We start from the raw sequence: 15264 nt of genomic DNA, 5'->3' as shown, positions 1-15264 counted from the left end.
TGATTCTTGCTCCTCAAATGTGAGAATTGGTTGTTTTCCTTCATCTTAAACTGTATTGAATAACATATTTTTTGCATTTTGGACTCCTGGTCCAACAAAACAAGACATATAAAGATGGCACTTTGGACATTTTCTGACATTTTAAAGACTAAATGATTTATTTAGAAAATTATTGGCAGATTGCACATTAATCAAGTTACAGTAAAAGTACATTGGGATTTTTGCAGAAAAGACTCTTTCTAACCCAGACACAGATATGATGATTTGTTGTTCATGGATTCACAGAAATAATTGAGCTCAGACTTATCTATTAATACTTTTGGTTTTGAATTTCAGTTTTGTATTTACTCAGCATGTGATTTTGATCATCGTATTTTGTATTTTATACTTTGTCACGTATTGTTGTGCCTCTGAGCCCGATCTCCCACAAAGAATTTGTAAAACTCAGAGGAGGAACTTCATCAGGAACCAGCTATGCCACTTTGCACTCCCAGCAGCAGAGATCACAGACTGACCTCAGCCTATGAGACAAAGAACTCTCTGATTGGTGCATTGAGTAACAAGGGCGGGACCCACAGTGTGGTGTGATTACTGGTAAATGGGGACTGATCCATATGGAAAGTACCTGAAAATCTCAGATGGGCCACGAGTCAGGACGGGGTCAACTGTGTTCAACTGCATGTGGGTGTGAGAGAGATCATGTGCCTGCAGGCTTGTTCTGCAGTGACTTTAGTAAACCTAGGGGCAAAGGCCTGGCTGTTTATTAAAGCATACTAGATGAAAAATACTTTTTTAATCAGAATAAGCTAAATTGAGTGACTTTAGCAGAACATCATGGGTTTTCTACACATTCAATTTGACCATAATCAAGAAATCAGGTATATATTTTTCAGCTTTTTTCTCTATTTTCAGTGGATAAGGTGTGTCTCAGACTCTCCTATTAAACAAACATTATCACTTGATCTTTTGCTGTTGTGTCTGTTTAATTAAATCGGAAAAACACTCACCCTCAGTCACACATAAACACATAATTACACCATGTTGGCACAGGCTAATGCAGAAAGACACATATTATTTTAGTAGAGGACAAAGTTGGACGGGAAAAAAACTCACAGCTTGGTAGATAAGATAACTTTACTGTCACTGTACAAATACAATGAAATGTTGTTTGGAGCAAGCCTATACATGCCTAATTAAGAATAAACTATAAAAGAATAACTATGAAAAATATAGACACTATACAGTGTAAGATACAAAAAATATAAAATAGATAAGAATGGAATACTGTATATACACAGTATATGGAAGCATGTTGATCTAGTAGTGCAGCAGTTGTGAGTAATATTACATAGAACAAATTATTGCACTTGAAGATAGATGATCGCACAGAACAGATTATAGTTAAGGGAGTTGGTGAAGTAAGTAAAGGAACAGTAACAGTCACTCACAACATGTGTAAGTGTTTAAATGTGTGTGATGTAGCTAGTCCAGTTCAATTACAGTGGTGGTGATGTTGTAAGGGGGCGTAGGTGACAGTGTTGGGATAAAAACTGTTCTTCAGTCTGGTCATGGGAGCATACAGGGCTTTGTAGTGGCTGCCAGATGGCAGAAGAGTGAAGATGCTGTGGGTCGGGGTGGGTGGGGTATCCATCATGTCATGAATTCATGGACTTGTTAAAAGACAGAGAATTAGAGGTGAAGATAAAGAGAAATTTAAAGAGAGACTCTCCTCCATAACCATACATTGTTTGCCTCGGTTTGGCTCTGTGACACACATTTTCCACGACCCTCCGGGAGGCCTTTAGATGTGGTTGACCTGACTGTGCAACGGCTCAGGGAAAACATCAAAACATCTTCAAAATTAAACAATTATGTCTACCATAACCGCGAAAAAGTAGAAAAATACCATCTTTTGATTGTTTTGTATATATTTTTTGCCTAATTTGGCTGTAGCAGCAGGGAAAGAGACATGACTGTGGGAGCATGTTGTGTTGCATGTATCGTACAAAGGGGTGACAAATTAAAGGAAAAACTGGTACAGGTCTGAATGTTTGACCCCTACAGTGAGGGGATCTGGTGGCTCTGTTATGCTGTGGGGGGCATTTTGCTGTCATGGTTTGGGTCTAGTTGTCCCCTTAGAGGGAAGGGTCACTGCAAATCAATACAAAGTTGTTCTGAGTCATTACCTTTATCCTGTGATGAAACATTTCTATCCTGATGGGAGCGGTCACTTCCAGCATAACAATGCCCCCATCCGTAGGTCATGAGGGGTCACTGACTGGTTTGATTTGTATGAAAATGATGTGAGTCATATACTATGGCCTTCACAGTCATCAGATCTCAGCCCAATTGAACACCTATGGGAGATTTTGGGCCGACATGTTAGACAGCGCTCTCCAGCACCATCATCAAAACACCAAATGAGGGAATATCTTTTTGAAGAATGGTGTTCATCCCTCCAGAAGAGTTCACAAGAGACTTGTAGAATCAGTGCCAAGGTGCATTGAAGTTCTTCTGGTGGCCTGCCTACCTTACTAAGACACTTAATTTTGGTTTTTCCTTTAATTTGTCACCTGTCTGTATGTTACTGTAGGTTATGCATATTAATATAGTATTTGTAGAAAAAATTACAAACACAGTATACTGAGTTTTTCTCCCCATTTTCCAAATTCACTTTAAGGTTTAAGCATGTACACACGTGCATGATTTCTGACATTACAACTAGTTTGGAAGCCAGTCGTGGTCCAGTATTCAACTTACACAAGTGTTATGTGGAAATTTGAATCCTCCAGTGCACAAACACTGAGAACGGAGTTTTCAGTGAATTAGGAGACATCTTGTGTCCAGCAGTTGAACTTTTGAAATGAAAAATATTTACATATTCATAGACTGGAATTTTTAATGAGGGAGAAGGAGGAGATGTTGTTTAAAGGATGTTGACAAAGAAACTTAACTTTTTTGTGCAAAAACCATATTAGACACACATTATTATTCAATGTATAGTATTTTATATACATCTAAAATATGCCTGAAGGGGATATTTAAATTTGTGACACAATTTGTTCAACCGCCGTAGTCAGTCAATTTTTTCTTTCTGAAACATCCGTACATGGCAAATACCGTGTGGTGTGAGTAGGATTAGGAAAAGATTGTGGTTATAGCAAATAAACTATGGGTACGGTATGGTTAGGATTAAGCAACTACGACTTGTGGGTTAAGGTGAGGTTTGGGGGAGGGATTGGGGTTGACTCCTTTTATGCACAGACCTACTGACATCACCAGCCATACGTTCAAGGGGAAGTGGCACATGCCACATCCACAACCCTTTGTAGGTTTGTAATTTCTTAGGTTCAAGGTGGAGTTCTGGTGGAGTTATTTCTGATGTGGAAGAGTGAAATAAATAGGGAAGATAGGGGAAATGGTAAGGGGGAACAATGGTTGAGGTTAGAGGTAGGGGGTAGGGAATGGTAGGTAGGGTCAGAGGTCAGGGTCAGGGATGAATGTTCGACGAGAAGAGGGGAGGTCCAGAGATGGATGAGTCCTGTCCAAAAATTAAAATAAAAACATAAATATAAAAAAATTAGACAAATAATTAAAGGTTGAAACAAGTTCATGGGTTCTTGAAGGATGACTAAAGGAGTGTAATTGGTGGTGGGAGTCTGACTGAGTTGTAAGTGCCACAGCAATCTGTTAAGTGCTCCAATGGAAAAAGGGAAGGAAACAATTATAAACAACAAACCAGAATGAATCATATCAAAATAGGATAAAAAATATCTCACTTCAAAATATATATAAATAAATAAACAGATAAATAATATACAATAGCCTATATATATGGAAATAACCCACAGATGGTGTCTCAGAATCCCCCCCACCAGTTCACAACCATAACCAAATATAAATAAATTTAAATGAATGTAGATAAATGCTTGGTGGACTGTGGACTATGAGAGGTTTGTTTCCAGTATCATGACGTGAAGGTGGGTCTTATCAATGCGTTTAAAGTGCTTGACTTGTCTAGAGTCTTTGTTTGAATGTTATGTAGGTGTTGTTTGAGTCTAATTCCTAGTGCGTGTCTGGTTTCCTCTATATGTGTGTGATTACAGTGGGTGCGCATGATGATGTAAACCAGATTCTCTGTCAACAACTGAGTACTGCGGGGGAGTGGATAACCTTTTGACCTGGTCCAGAGGAGTCATTCTTGTCGGAAGTGGGAGGCCCACGTGGGAGGAGCCACAGGAGGACCTGACCGGAGAGGAGGATCTGACTAAAATGTCCTTAAGGTTATTGTTTTTCTTGTATGCTATTATGAAGTTTTGCAATGGTGGGTGAAAGAGCTGTGCTTTGCAGAAGTTGCGTTTGACGGCTGTATTTAGTGTCCTCATAAAGCTTACTAATACAAAGAATTGCTCCTAGTTATGAAATTCTAAAAAAATTCTTAGAATTATGATGTTTCCTAAGAATTTCCCTTTACAGTTAAGACTAGATTCTGATAAAGATAAAAGTTATTCACAAAGTATCTTAGCCCTTAAGAGAACTCCTGTTAGGAGGAGTTTTAAGAGGCTTAAGAGGTTCTTAAGCAGAGGAGAAAGTGTCGGAAAGAGGTAGGAGAAATATTCTCCAAATGCTGAATGACAGTGAGTTCATGAAACACTACAGATTAGATTGTGCAGGGATAATGTGTGTCGTCCATCTCATTTACAGATGAGCTCCCATCTCCCACCCAACACAATATTACTATAAAGCCAGAGATGAAAGTGATCACAACACTAAGTGTAATTTGGCAAGTGGAAAAATTTGGAATTTGCTGGCAGCTGGAAAAAAAAGATTTACATGCCAACCAACACTGCTACTTGTATAAACTGGCCAGCAATCACAGAAATTGATGAAAGCTGAGACATTTTTAAGCCAAATAGATTAAGTACTAAAATGACCAGCATGGTAAATAAACGTAAGAAAATAAATATAACAACTATCAGCATGTGTATAGGCTGCTGCACAAGTAGGCCAGTGTTTTCATAGGCTACTTTTGTAGTATGGCTCACAATTTAATCAACAGAGATGTTCATTACATAAAACAGTATTTATAAATACGCCATGTCTTAATAGAGACTAAATTCCATGATTAGGCCTATCAAGTTCACTTTCCATTCTATGCCCATTTTCACTAAGAGTGCATTTTTCTTTCTTTTTGATCAACCAATCACACATTTTAAAAGAACGAGTCATACCTAGAAACAGGATCAACCACACCCCCTCACAAGTTTCTGTCCCTTCCTTGCCCAGAGTTGCTCTGAGAATTTTCCTAAATCACTCTTAATCTAGGATTCCTTGCTAGAAATTTTTAGGCAGGTTGGGAGCTCTCTGAGAGTATTCTCAAAAATGTTTGTGAATACAGCCCCTGGAGTCCTGATTGTATGTGGTGATGAATGTTACGATGTCTCTGGCCCCACGGCAGGTGCTCTGTTATGATTTGGTTTTAAGGTGTTGGTATTGATATAATGGAGGGATCTTTTCGAGTATCCTCAGGTTCTGAGTGATTGAAGTAATGAAAATGAATGTCCAGTGAACAAAGTCTATGATATCCGATGAATTGTGATGTAACTATACCTTTAAAAGTGTGTTTGTGATGGAAACTGTGTTCATGGAGGAAGCAATGTGTGTCTGTAGGTTTTAAAAATACCTTGGTTGACCAAGTTTTTGTGCCATCTGGTAGAGGTGAAAAGAATAGCCTAAGTAATGTCCCAAAAAAAAAAATCAGTTGTTGTTATCAGTGTGGGCTTTGGGTTTAATTGTTTCATCGTGTTGTAGCGGTTTGACTAGGAGCCCGCATGCCAGTCAGATTGCAAGTCTGACAAAGATAATATTTTTAGTTATATACCAGCCAACCCTACAAAGGACCCATGTCTTGCGGTACATGGCCCCTTAACAATCACTAACAACCAGGTATTTCAAAAGGCACCAGCAGACAACAAGAAAGACAAAACACACGAGAACTGGAAGTCCATCGCAGTGTATCATACAGCCAGTGCTCAATACAAAACCCACAGTTCAATTACCAATGAATGAGTCCTTATCTCAACCAAAAAAAACTCCTCCTCGGGATCCCGGAAAGCAAACAAAAATACTCAGTTTGAGACTCAGTACCACAGTTGACCAACGAAAATAAACCCGAGACTCAATACCACAGTTGGCCAGCAAAAATAAACCCACAAAACTCCCTGAGTGATTGAAATAGAATGTGTGCGGCTTCCTGAAAATGAATGTCCAGTGAACAGATCCTGTGGAATCAGATGAGTTGTGATTTAACTATACCTTTAAAAGTGTGTTTGGGATGGAAACTGTGTTTATGGAGGAGACAATATGTGTCTGTAGGTTTGAAAAAGACCTTGGTTAACCTTGGAGTTTTTGTGCCGTCTGGTAGATGTGAAAAGAATATAGTAGTGTCCAAAAAAAAAAAAAAATCAACTGTGCTATCATCAGTGTAAAAATAAGGAGAGTGAGGGATGGGGAATGTGATGCAACAAAAGTGAACGTTAATTGCAGGTGTGCAATGGGACAAAGACCTCGGTTTCCTGCATGAAAGCCAGACAAGCAACACACCCATCCTCCACCCCTTCCTCCCTACCTTTACTTACTGCCTTGCTGCATAAAGGGCACACTACTTCTACATTTCTGGGGTTGCTGTGGCTCAACTGCATTTACAATTGACTTGCTGCATTGGGACTGAATGTTGGGATTAGCCAAAAATCATGAGGTGTGAAATTGTCAAGTATAAACATAACTATGGGCTGCCTTAAGATTTGATCCTCCATGCAGGTTGGAGGTGAACCAAAACATGCTGACATGCATGCAACACGAAGGGGCCACCCATGCACAACACAAAAACAGTTAAAAAAAAAGGTACGTCGGTATGCGTAGCAAATACATGCAACACTTTCGATTCATAAATCTGATTTGGAATCCATTAAAGTCACAATTGTTAAGATTTCAGTCCTGGTTGATTTGGCTGGTGACATTGGCAAGTGAGGTTTAGTGCTACAGGTCTCAGAATGCTGGAGGCAGGAAACGCTCGATGAGTAAGTACTTCGTCAGAAATACAACAGAAGAGCAACTGGTGGATCAGCCTACAGAACAACCAAACAAACTGATGTTATTTTCGGTTTCATTGCTGTCTGCATTATTTAAAACTATCCTGTTTTGTAGACACATTTTTTGTTAATGGCCATGGTCAGGGCTAACCTCTTACAAGGTGGCATTTATTGTGAAGCAGTCATAGTAAAAGCAATGTATTTGTGTTTCCCCAGTTGAATACTTTTAATGTGAAGCAGCAGCAGTAGGAAATGCTCCATTTGCAGGGGCAGAAACTTAATGCAACCATTATAGTGTGTTTAGAGAGTTAACAGTACACAGTGAGGTCTGGCAGACTCGACCACCAAAACTACTTTATAGAGAGGTGAGTAGAATGTAAATACATTGAATAGTCATTGCTGCAAAAAAGCAGAAATTCATGAAAATCATTTAATGAAAAAGTAATTAGGCTGACAAATGATACGGTGATGTTAGAAAACACTATGTGCTATACATTTAAATGAGTTACTGTAACATCTGAACTTTGTTCAAGTTTATGACCTGTATGCTTCCAAAACATACAGGTCTACTAACTTCTTGTTTCCAAAAGTTAGTTGCACTACTCTCAGCAGTGGAAACTCCCTAAAATTTGAAACAGTTTTCCTTGATGATGTTCTTGTGAACCATCATCTGCCTGTGTTGTGTCATACAGGAACTCTTGATTAGTCAGTGCATAAACAAGACACTAGAGGGCTTTTAATTTGAAATGGTGGATACAGGAAGTGGTGACACGTGGCGACCAAGGCCCCAGGAAATACTAACTTACTACCTACCATATACTCAATCAGTGTGTGCTGTATACTGCCTACTATGTAAACGATTAAGTACGCCAATACCAGCAAACTGTTCACACTACAGTATACTCAAGCAAGACAGTCATGTGACCACATCATGTGACTGCATCACATGACTGTATCGATCACAACATCTGGTCTCACCTGGCCAGCTCCACATCTCCGAAAACATTGCACCAAATTTCCAAACAGGTGTTATTTGGATAAACTGACCACATATTGACCACATATTACTTTCTCACATGAAAAAATATTAAAACTTAATAAAATAACATAACATAACATAACACAGTCCTACAGAGAAAATGACAACAGCTTAATCGCCATCAGTTAGTGCGAAATACATTCTGGGATTCTTACAGCCAACCAATGGTATGACTTCATCACTCAATCAGTCAGTCAGAGACATTTGGCCTCGTTGTTGCAGTCCAGCCAAAAAGGGATGCCCTCCTCTAATAATCACCACATTTACTCGAGTGCTGTGCAGCACATTTTCCATTTTCAAGTAGCCATTTCATTATGACTTCATGCAGAAAAGGCAGTGAAAGCTTGTAAAAAACATTTGTTTTAACACATTCTTTGATGATGATGATCATCTGTTAATGTTTACAGCTGAAGTCCAGGCCGACAGGCAGAGTGCAGAATTGATCAGGTCACAGGGCATGATTCAGATGATGATGATTATTCATTTTTAATCATTATTGTCCAAAGAGACATTCTGGGAATCCGAATCATCATTACAGGAGAACTGTGACTCTTTCCCTCTAAAAATGTTCAGCAAGGCACATAATTCTTAGCTTCTGCAGTAGAGCTACATGGCTACATCTCTTAAATATAGATGAGACAATGAGAAAGGGTAGTTGCCTACAGTATTGTTTCACAAATGTTTTGATGTATTTCATGTATATTTGCAACAGTTTTTCAGAAAAGTACTCACAATTACACAAGTGGTCCAGTCATACCTCACTCTGGTTGAACATGAGTCACAGACCAAATTCTGATGTGTGAACTTACAACAACTGAAAACGTAATAAAACATCACTTCCTCTTTTGGACCTTGGTCTTGGTTTCCATTTCTGGGAAATCAAGGTATCTGAGATGGTCCAGTAAGCATTAGCAACATGTGTTTCTCACTTTAGTGTTTATGTTTAATGAGAAACACATGTTCTTTAGTTTCCCTGTTTAGTTCCATTTCCTGTTAAGCTCCTTTTTAAAAAAATTAAGTTCCAGTTTGTTTGTGAAGCAGGAAGGACTTTGTCCAACAACTAAATACCAACAAATCACCCATATTAAATGACAAATACTTTGTTGTTAACTTACTTTCAGGACAAATAAGGATTTGCTGTTCTTACGGCCCTATTGGGGCCGTAAGAACAGGAAAATATAATTTGTTAGAGCCTTACAAAACAATAAATCATTTCTGTTACAAAGAATAAATTGTTTTCTGATTTGGCAGTGCTCTAAGGTTTGGTTAGGGTTAGGCACAACTCCCGTTTATTGTCACTGTAAAATATTTGGGTAAAGTTGGAGAGCAATCGTGGTCATGGTTAAAAGAAACCAACGCTGACTGTTCATAAAAGAGCGTGAAGCGGACAGTGATCTTTTGTGTTACAGTATGATGTTTTGTTGACCCATCCAACCATGACCTCCTCCCCGTGTGGCTCTAGAATAACATCTCACTATTTCCTCCTTTGCTCTCGAAGAACAGGATAATTAATAAGTGAGTGCTACGTGCAGGAAATGACAGTTCAAAGAAAATGAAAAAGGAAATCAAGTATACAATCTCCAAATGTTTCTGTAACATTTGTGACTCATCCATATTTTTGGACAGTGTATAAGCTAATAGAAATACACTGAAAAGCCAAGAGACAGAATTTATTCCCGATAAATATTTGATCTGATGCTTTTAAATAGTTTGTATTACTGAAGAGTACAGCATGTTTGATCTGAGTCAGTGTATTACTTGTTTTTCCATCCTTGTGAAGTAATTTTTAAGGTTCACTGACCAAGATGAGTACACCATGAAAACTTACCAAGCTTTTCTTGAGAGATATTTAACTGCCTCTGTAGTGATTTAGACCTTTTCTGTAATATTTCCCTGACTGACTTTACAGTTGTATGCATTTTTATTGCAGCACAGCACTATATGTCGCAACACAATGCAACTCAAACTAAAAGCAACCTAATGCGATGCAAATACCCAAAAACAAGACAACAGCATAACAAAACGCAACGCAATGCAACAGAGACCCTCAAAGCAACGCTGTATATCTACAATAAATAAAAGCAGTAAATTATAATCTTATCAAGGATGTTGCACAAGCCTTTCAAGTTTCACTTTAGTCAAGTGTACTGTATCTCACATCATTTTCCCCAGAGTTCAGCAAAAAAAATCAATTTCAGGAGCATGAGGCTGTTTAGTTGCCCAAGGTGATGGAGCAGCTTTGATACCTTTGTTTTTGAAGACGTGAAACCTTTTGATTCAGAAACCTGCGGTAGAGTTTGTGCAACAGCACCTGATTTTTTAACCTAATAGGGGTTTAAAAGGTCTTTCACTGGCTTCACAGAGATTAGATCTGTTTGTCTGTGCGTTCGTGTTCGCTTACACCGTGAGTCAAACAGTTGATGAAATATTACAGAGTGGCGTAATGAGGCACATGAGGCAGGAGAGGAAGAAGTCTTGTGATGGAAAACCCTAATGTGTGTTACAGTAAAACTAGAGCTTTACATGAAGTGTCAGGCTGTTCATCCATACTACTCTTCTATCTTTTTATTTATCCAATAAAGCTGCCTTGATTTATGAATTTCACACTTTCTTTAATGTGATTTCTATGAAGACATTGTTAAAATTTTGTTTTTATGTGGTCAAATTAAAGTCAGTTCAACTTGAAATCAGTTCAAATAAACTCATAAATGCATCGCAGCTGGACTTGCTCTTGTTTGGCTCTTTTTCACTAAAATCACTGAAATACATCCAAACCAAGCAGCTGGAAAGCCTCCACTCAGCAGGGGTACGTTCATTTTAAAACATTTAAAGTGTCTGTCTGGTTAAGCGATACATTTCTTTCTCACAGCGAGCGATGGTTTACAGCATCCTTTGAGATATGTTTAGTCCAATTTGGTGGGTGTAATGGAGGCTAAAAAAGACCGATGCATGGTGTAAAACACAAAACAGTTCCTAATAGCCATAAATACAGCATGGGATGGATTAAACATATAAACCCACATTTTCAATCTTATCTGAAAAAAGTAACTTAAACAGCACTGGTTTTCAGCTTTAATAGTAACATTGCCACTTATCTATAACAGCACAGTTAATAAAAAATTGTTTTGGATTTATTATATTTGTTTTAATCACTTAAAAGTGCAATTATACTTGATCTACTTATTTTTATCCTCCACTGTGAAATGCTGTGTCCAATCCTTTTTTAAAATTCCAATGGAGAAAAGCTAAATCCTTATTTGTATTTATTTTTGTTGGCCTACAAATCGTCTATCGAGTCTAGAAATATCTGAATTTTCCCATTATAATGTTTAAGTTTTAATTGTTGAATATAAAATCCCTTTGGGTCGCTAAAACTATCAAAATTCCCAAGAAAATCACTATTACTACAATACTTCTGTGTCCTTAAATCCTTAAGTATAAAGCCTCTTGACATCCTTTCAATATAACTAATTCAACTCCACTTTGAACTGAGCTTAATTTCTTTTTACGTCACAAAAATTATCTACATCCTGGACCATCCTCAAAACTTAATCCTGATAATACAAGTCACTTAACTTTTCTTAAACCAGGGGGGGAATAACAGCTGCCTTTGTTTGGAGAGATATCATGAGACAGAATTACACTGACTCTTGCTGTGACTCACTGAATGATGTGTTTTCTCTGCTAACTGCCAGTGATTATATGTTGTATGAGATAAACCTGTCATTAACCCAGAGGGCACAGGAGCAGCACAAGATGAACACCAAACTTCCCCGAGCAAAGTCAAAACTGTTAATTTGGATTTCCATTATTTCCTGCATGTTTGAGTGACATAAAAAAATACATCTATTTTAGTATAAGTGTTGTTTTCTTAGTGTTTAAAGAGAAGACACATTTACAAGCTTTGAGCATTTGTAAGCTACTGTTGTGTCAATTTGTGTCAGGTGTAACTTGACAGCCAACTCTGTATGCAAGCACCTTTGCCCTTTTGCTCTCACAGACTCACATGACATTTGTTACAGTCACTGCACAAGCAACATTTCCTCAGAAAAGAAGTGGTACAGGACATGTAGTAAGAAAGGGAAGATAGGAAGATGTACTTGTGACTGTGAGTCAACACAAGAGACTGAAAGAGCAGATAAAATCAGCCAAATATAATAATAATAATATGAGTCCAGCCTGCAAAACAAAGCTACCAATCATCTATCCACCTATTTATCCAAATATGGAACCTTTTTTTAGACATGGTGTGAGCAAAAAAAAAGCATGTCAACAATCAAAATAAGACTTGGATTGCTTGCTTTATTCAGACCTGAACAGAAAGAACTTTTGTCTCTCTTATCTTTGTAATGTCAGCTCTTCTGCAGCCAAAACCGTCTTTGCCCAAACAAATATGACCTGGGGGACATCCAGTGATTTTAACTACTGCAGTGATTTTGATCCTTTGTTTGTAAAGTAAAAATGTCCTACCGTGCAAATTCCCCGTGTGCGGCATTTGGTTGAAGACAATTGGATGCCCTGTAACTACTTCAGCATTCACACTTGGTCTTCCTCCTGTCATAAAAGAATAAAAGCAAAAGTGGAATTTTTAGAGGAAGGTTTTGAACATTGTGTCAGCACTAACAAACCTGACAAAGTCACAAGTCTAAGCCTTTTACAAATATATGACACAGAAAGAAAGAGTGTGCAGCAAATGAAAAATGAGGCTTGTTTTCAGTTTGACGTACATGCTTGTTGTGGTTTGTCCAGTGTGTCTTGGAAGGATTTGATGAGCCTGAGGTTTATCCAAGTTTCTCATCCTTTAAGAGAGCATAAAAATGACCAAAATTAGGGTTTTCCAAGTCAATGCTGCTGTGTTAACAGTGTTTTTTTTAGCAAAATAACATACACACAAATCATACAAAGGGCTTGAAGGTCAACTCGCTGAAGGACAATTTTAACCCACACAAACCAAACTTAAGTGTGGTCATGTGCAAAAAATTCCATTCTTCAAACTTACAGGTGTCACAGTTAAGCTGAAATGCCGTGAAAATAATCTCTCGATAACTGATTTATACCCAGCTGGCTGCACGCTTCGGGCCTGTGTAACATTTCCTATTCGAGTAGCAGGGGTTTGTGGGATGTGTGGAGCTGTAAACAGGAAGTTGAGTAGAGCCAGTACAGGAAGTGCATCAGTCAAACACAATTTATCATTTCCAATAACTCAGTTGGGTTATTTGCCTGTTACAGTAAGTTGCAAGTGGCATATGACACAATGGGCATATGACTGTGGACTGTGACCCTGTGTTGTCTGACTTTTATTCCCTGAGTGAACAAAGCTTCTTTATGACTTCCCTCGCCTGTCTTGGTTCCTACCGGATATGTAAATATTTAAAATAAAGGTCACAAATATATTTTAATTTATAAAATAGGCAAAGTAGTTTCCTTAAACATCTTCACTTTGTGTTTGTGTGATGTAAATAAAGCAGCAGCAGGATGGTTTATGTGGATCGGCTCATAATGAAACTACAGTGCCCATGGTCACAGTATTAAAGGACCATGTCAGCGAGTGCAACAGAGAGGCTGACTGATGTCTTTTTAATAGTTTTTGGACACTATGCTTGTAGGTGCACAGCTGTGCAGTGAGCTAAACAAACTTCCAACAGAGAGTTTAACAGGATGCAATTGTGAAACTGTGACAAATTAACTGATGGTGATTACAAATCAGGAAAAGATACAATAAACAACAGTTGGACTACAGTTATTTTAAAAATGAATTAGTACAATAAGAACAAACTGACTCTCAAAAGTATAAGCTAGCTGTCAAATTAGTTACATTCTCATGCCAGAAATAAAGTATCATCTGTAGGCCTAAAGATCAACATTAAGTCCTCATAGGAAGTGTAGTGCTGTAATTATTCTAGTAAACACACACATAGAGTCAACAAGAGTAAACATTAAAAGTAAAATACTTTAAATACTTAAACAGTTAGCCCAACAGTAATTGAAAGCTGATGTGAAACCAGAACTTCTGGTTCCAGAAGTAAGAAAACCAACTTAAAAATCCCATACTGTATGTTACTATGCTAATAACTAAAAATCCTGCCTTGGAACTGAGCTTTTCTCAACTGTATGTCATGTGACTCCTTTCATATGTTTAGATAAGCATGGAAGTTTTTTGAAAAATGATCTAATATCATTGTTTATTCAATATTTATGTTTTTTAATGGCCTTTAACGAACACTATTTTCCATAAGACCTAGACGTTTGCAGGTGCATACATGAGCTAGTTGAGGGGTTGTAATGTCTATAAGAACAGCAGGACAGAGAGTGAATGATGTAGAAATGTTTTGATGGCAGTAATTACAACTAAAAAGCTGTAAGAAAGTGTCGGGGGGGTTTTATGCATATGGATGAAACCAAGTTACGATGATGTAGGTGCCTGCACTGTGCTGCTGGTAGTATTCTGATGGGAACTGTAGTGTTTTCCGTGCTCACAAAGTAATCATTGTTAAAATCTCTGATCTTCTGATATCAAGTGTTGCAGCGGATGCTGAGTTGTCTTAGAACATGGAAAGTAAACCTCAGGAACACGATTTAGTTTTTCAGAAAGACAGATGAAAGAATCTGTTAATGAGGGATTGCCTTGAGTAACAGAAGCTAGAGGAACAAAGGTGAGACTGGACGTGATGTTATGACTTTGGCTCTCTATTCAACAGTTACTTAGTAAAATGATAAAATTTTGGTCTGATTTAAATTCTCATGTTTACAATACCACTAATGTTACTCACAGTTTTGATATTAAAGATATAATTTGTTACTATGACAATATAAGTCACAAATCTCTAAATTATGTTGTCAACTTTTTTTATTTCATTGGGAAACTTTTTTATTCACAATCAGAAGTATTTAGGTTTGACCCTCTTTCCCTCTTTCTTTGTCGATTGAGTTCAACTCAATGCTAAACTCTCTTGCTCTTGCAAACAATAAAAAAGCAACAGGTTCTTAGAAATTTACAGAAATATATTTGATGAAACCCTCTGAAGTCAAATTAATTGCTCTTTTGTAATGTCTGTCCTTATTTTTTTTTATTCATAAGATTTGTTTTTATTAAATTTTGAAATTATTCTCATTACTTAGTTTTCAACCTATTTT

At 37.7% G+C, this 15264-nt stretch overlaps 1 long non-coding RNA gene across 4 annotated transcripts in view; it reads right to left on the bottom strand.

Moving 5' to 3' along the window:
• The window catches only part of LOC121911525, a 73510-nt gene extending 60237 nt beyond the window's left edge, over positions 1-13273 (bottom strand). For 3 of the 4 annotated variants that reach the window (XR_006099882.1, XR_006099881.1, XR_006099883.1), the window contains exons 1-3: positions 13130-13273; positions 12858-12929; positions 12601-12684 (exon numbers count right to left, since the gene is read on the bottom strand). This is a non-coding gene — a long non-coding RNA (uncharacterized LOC121911525). Of the gene's footprint in view, positions 1-12424; positions 12529-12600; positions 12685-12857; positions 12930-13129 lie in introns of those variants that run through there. The other variant, XR_006099880.1, reaches the window with a different exon arrangement.
• Between the last annotated feature and the right edge of the window lie 1991 nt (positions 13274-15264).

Source organism: Thunnus maccoyii, chromosome 14, assembly GCF_910596095.1.
Source record: "Thunnus maccoyii chromosome 14, fThuMac1.1, whole genome shotgun sequence".
Lineage (NCBI taxonomy): Eukaryota > Metazoa > Chordata > Actinopteri > Scombriformes > Scombridae > Thunnus > Thunnus maccoyii.
The sequence above is the reverse complement of the archived record's forward strand: the minus strand, read 5'-3'. Positions and strand labels throughout refer to the sequence as shown.